The sequence below is a fragment of the Mytilus edulis genome, chromosome 11 (assembly GCF_963676685.1).
Source record: "Mytilus edulis chromosome 11, xbMytEdul2.2, whole genome shotgun sequence".
Classification (NCBI taxonomy): Eukaryota; Metazoa; Mollusca; class Bivalvia; order Mytilida; family Mytilidae; genus Mytilus; species Mytilus edulis.
Genome location: NC_092354.1, coordinates 51,446,746 through 51,452,745, shown reverse-complemented (window position 1 = coordinate 51,452,745; position 6,000 = coordinate 51,446,746).

Here is a 6,000-nt window from a genome sequence, read left to right as displayed (position 1 = left end):
ATATTAAATAGCACATATCGTATGGACGAAGACTATCGCAGTACAAACACGTGGATTGTTTCAAGTTTATTCCATTATCCTTTTCCTGATTTTGTTTTCATTACACGGGATATCTTATTTGAGTTCATAATAAAGTAAGATTCAGCCAACACTTATAGCTTTACTACCGGATTTTAAATTGCAAAGAACACAGAAAATTAATGAAGATAATTAGCGGAGGAAAATAATATTTAGCGAAGATATATAGATCTATAAAGTTCATAAAAATTAAAATAAAAAAAAATCGCTATTCGCGACCGACACATTGTAGGTTTGTTAAAAACTAATTCATAAACAACAATAAAACCTTTTATGATGAACTGGCATCTTAAAGCGAGCTTGTTTATGTGAAAGGAGAATATACTTGTATGGTAATTATTTTGTTGTCATGGCTTTAATAGATAACTGTCTGCTTGATAGAATACTATTTCATATCCTTCAAGATGTAGATAATAGAAGGCCACGGAGAAAACTTCCACTGCGGATGAAAGATTACGAACGGTAAAATGTTTATTTTGAGCAAGATTGGCCGGTAAATACTACCCCCGGTATTTACCAGTGGTATTACCGCCCCGGAAAATATTCCCAAAGTAGTCAATACTGGCAAATACTGGTCAATTGAAATTTTCGTGGTTGTTTTTTTTACTATAAATTGAAGTAAAAAATTGATAAAAAGTAAAATATACCTTAACTTTAATCTTTGTGCATGTGTCAGCTTATATAATTAATTTTCCCTCCAGTTTATATGATCCGTTCATCCTAAAGAGTTTATCTAAAAATAAGGGTACTTTTATGTGGCCTTCCAAGTACCGATTCAATCCCTAACATCACTGAAGAGACATTTATTGTCGAAATCCGGATCTGGTGTACTAAAATATATTGACACCGTATGTGGCATAACATCGCGGCCACAAGTTAAAAAAGTTTATTAAATGAAAAACCAAAATTAAGATTGATGTGATAATGTTTGTGGAGTATAGTGAGTGCCACACACTGTGTGTGGGTTCACCTGTGGGTTCTTCATATACTATTACATCCATCTCAACAAGTTGGGGTGTTGTATAACTAGGTTGAGGCAATATGAAATTCTCATTTAATTTTTCCAGCACTTTGGATAAAAAATATAACGCTTTTAATTTTTTATTTCAAAGTAAAATGTAGGCAAATAAGGTATTTTTTTAATTTGAAATATTTGCCACTGGACGTTAAGCAACCATCAATCAATCAATCACTTAAAACAAATTTCTTGATCAAATGACCGATTTAAGGTACCACATAAATGAATAATCAATTATGTGGTATAATTTACTAAAAATGTTACAATTTCATATAATGGTGTCTTTGGTTTTAAGTTTACTCCTAATACAATTATAAATACACATAAAACAAATTTCTTGATCAAATGACCGATTTAAGGTAACATCAAATACAATTATCAAAATTGTGGTCAAATTTACAGTGAAATGCAGAAAAATATCAAAATATCGATGGCAGGTTTGGTGTTACATTCCATACAATTATCTTAAGAATATAGTCGATTTAAGGTACCATCTGAATGAATTATTAAATATGTGGTACAATATACTGAAAATGTTGCAATTTCATATTATGGTGTCGTTGGTTCAAGGTTTACTTCTAATATAATTGTCAATACATACGAGACCGATTTCTTGATCAAATGACAAATTTACTACTCTTTGGGTTAAGCGAACCCCAAATTTCAGAGCAATATAAAGAAATAGGTTTGATCATGTGATCAAATAGATGTAGACTGGCAATAATTTTTGGATGTGAACGAGTAACATCTTTGCATAGTTAATAATAGCCTTTTATACTCTTTTTGTTCCATCCTGTCTCCCATGGGAGAAGACCCCTGAACAACAAATGGAAGTTTTTAACGACCTTGACTACCTATACTGGCACGGTCGGTAGAAGACCCCTGAAGCAGAAAATATAAGGCCTAAATACTTGTAGTCTGTACACATTCCAGTTGAACTGGAACTTTTTATATTTTACGAATTAAAAATCAAAGAATATTTGTATAACAATTGTCAATACATAATTACAGGGACGTATATAGTCCTTGATAATTATTAGAATCATTTCTTAAGCAAATGACCGATTTAAGGTAACATCAAATATAATTATCAAAAATGTGGTCAAATTTATCCTAGTACCTTTGATAACTATTTACAGTGAAATGCAGAAATATAGTAAAATACCGATGGCAGTTTGGCGATACATTCCATACAATTATCTTAAGAATATGATCGATTTAAGGTACAATCTAAATGAATAATCAAATATGTGGTATAATTTACTAAAAATGTTGCAATTTCATGTAATGGTGTCTTTGGTTCTAAGTTAACTTCTAATACAATTATACATACATATAAAACAAATTTCTATTTATATTTTACAAATTAAAAATCAATATTTTGATATTTTTCAACAATTATATTATGCTATTTAGCTATCGTCAACAAAAAATTTGTCGACGAGGCAAAAATATTTGCTGGTGCCACACAATGTATACTACTTATATATGTATCTGTTTGATTTGTTTTAAACTAGAAATTATAATGCCATTTATAGTTTGTTGTTCAGTGATTCAAGTGGACTTTTTTAAACTTATTGTTTTCAGCTTATGGCAGTATGAATACAAGTTTTAACCTTTTATACTTATTAGTTTTGTTTTACTAAAACAAAGTTCCATATTTAAAATTTTAAACCTAACATAATTAAATTGATAATATTTTATAAAAATACGCATTTTTAAAAATTATCTGAAATTATAATATTTTTGATGGAGTGACCCTGCTAATAGGGTGGACTTCCGAAAAAGTTTCAATATTTCGTGTTCAAGGTCGTAATTTGTAGTTGTCTACTTTTAATATACAAATTCTGAATTGAATGGAGAGTTGTCCAATTGGCACTTAAACCACATTTTTTTTTTCGAAAATATATATATAGAGAGAGAAATTTGAAATGGATCAATGAAAATTATATGATATTCAGGAGTAAGCCAATTTGACAAGTAAATTGCTTCAGGGAATTCTAAAAACGTATTATTTACCTGTTGAACATAAATACTTTGTGGGTTTACAGAATCAATTAACATTATGAAGCTTCTAAATTATTATAATAGTAGGATTTTTAATGTGTCTACTATCGATAATTTTCAGCATGAGCAAATGACTTTTGGAAATTAACGTAATGTATTTTTTGTACAATTCATTTCTAGTACTGAAAGTGTTATTAATAAAACCATACAAGTACAAGTACAAATACTTTAATGGAACAATGACAAGGTTGTTTATAGTGTCTGTCTTGGGATTTATGTGTCTAATTGTGTTACCATCCCCTGCAACATCTCAACTATTTTTAAATGCTTTTTCTCCAGTTGCATTATTATATGTCTTAACTGTTTTACCTGGGAGAATCTCCTCTCAACACCTTGGTTGAATCTTTTCCACGTGCCTATCCAATTATTCTCTGAAAAACAAATAATATAAATATATGATTTAAACAGACATATGCAAAGTAACACTTATCCAAGAAAACAGTTATATCGGTGTGTATGTATTTATGAAAGAAAACGCATATAAAATAACAATAAAAAATAATAGATGAATGACAATTATGTGATGTTCAGAAGTAAGCTAATTTGACAGGTGAAGTGACTCGGGGAATAATAAATTAATATTGTTTAAAAATATTCATCCAGGTTTCGGGATTTTGCGGATTGTCAACTTTAAAATTTTCAATCTTTAAGATGGAAGACATCTTAGATATATTCATACAAGGTATTGTCCTTGCTGAGATTTCTAATGCTGCGGTTGTTGCATATGTCATTGAAACTGGTGTAGAAGATGGGTCTGGAACCGTTGTTGCTGATGGCAAAATTTAAATTGCCGTTGCAGTTTTGGCCGGAAAGTGAGGCAATGTCTGAAAAACAGGTATTGGGAAAGTTATTTATGTAACCCTACAGTAGCAAAGAACTCGGGAGCGGTATCAAACAAACGTCGACTGAGCAACAAGGTGAAACGACTAGGTCCGATGGAAAGTTTTTAATTGATCGAAACTACAAACATGTTCATATGTATATCATTGTATAACAATGTGAATTAAAGTTATAATATGAATTGTAATGATCCAATTTACAAATCAAATTCGCCTTTACTTCCGTTATCAGAATTAAATCAGTTAAAGGAAAAGTTCAACTGGACATAATTTAGATAATCACATATTGATTAAAATAATTGTGGTCATCCGTATTTAACTGGGCATAATTTTGAATAAGTAGTTAATTGCAACATAAATTTTACATAGTCATTAAATCTCTCGCTGTAGTCTATAATTTATTTATATTTAAAATGATTATAATATGTATCATCCTTCTGGAACACGATAGTGTTACACTTACCGTCAACGGAGTTCCAAAAATAGAAAAAGATTAACAGTCAAAATGTTCAATTTTAAAAAGGCAGTATCTAAATTGTAAAGTAGTGCCTTTTTGCTGTAATTCAGAGGTGGTTTATCAGGATTTGTTGATTTCCATGTTGGTTGAAACATCCTCACACCATTCAATAATTTCCAGACTTTGGATAATGAAATAGATGGATAGATGATGAGATGGACACATGAACATTCTATGATATTCAGGAGTAGGCCTATTTGACAAGTTAAATGCCTTGGGGAACAATACAATTATAGCTTACCTGTACGAAGTCCATGATGTCACTTGGTTGCCGGAACGTTTGAAGACATAGTTGATTGCATATATCCTCTATACTCCGACATTCATAGTTCGTGATAATAAATACACTACGATATTGTACAGTGTAATTTATTTGTGAATATTTGTGAAATAAATTAGGTATGCATATATTTTTTTTCTTTTGGTGTTTTTCTTTAAAACTTTATTTAGTTACTAATAATCCCCATTACATGTTATAAAGTTAAATGAGATTAGATATTATTTTCAGGTATAACATTTTATAAAAACTCTTTATATAGCATGTCAAGATAACTTTATTTATATAAAGACATCAAATAATGGAAACTTGTGCATTTTATTACACAAATGTATTAAACAAGATGAATACAACAACAAATGTCTTTAGATATTTCAAAAAACATCCAACAACATAGACAATCATTGTTTAAATCCCATATATAGGTGTAATACCACCAAATCTTGGTGCAATGAAATGTTATGTGAAACTTTTTCTATAGAACTGGACAGGATAAAACTTTACTCATGCCAAGTATTTCTTTATTTGAAATAAAGATAAATTCTGCACAATTTTTTGAAAAGTGCAAATTTAACAAAGACTAATAGGGGGAAATCAATGGTGGTATTACACCTAATATGGGAAGCTGTACATGCACATATGGCCTTGTGAGTAATCTCATGTGTTAAAATTTCTTGCTATTTAAGTGAAATAATACAAAAAATGAAATATTCTGAGTGGATTGAGTCTCCAAAACACATTTTATGAGAAAATTGTCTTGAAATAGGACTGTACCATGAATATTCAGTTGACAGAACAAGCCATACTAAGTGCATATATTTTTATTTGTTTAGGGGGGTTCGCTTTTTCTCCTTATTTCTTATATTTTGCTATGATATAACATTTTCCTAGGTAATACTTAAATAAATATATAGTTATAAGTGCATGAAATTATTTATAAAGTTGTAACGACAAGTTATTCACTAAAAGAGAAGCATTTTATGTCCCTCCTTAATTTGGAATGCGGCGTAAATTTAATTTTTACGTTAGGACTTATTGAAACCTCCATGGAGACAGTAAACTTTTATATGGATTGTTAATTCTGCTAAAATGCTTCAATTACTCATTTCTTATAACAGTTCTACCACAAATGAGTGAAAGTTACCCCAATATTTTTATTTATCGGCCTGAAAAGTTGAAATTTTGAGGAAATGAGAGGTATAAA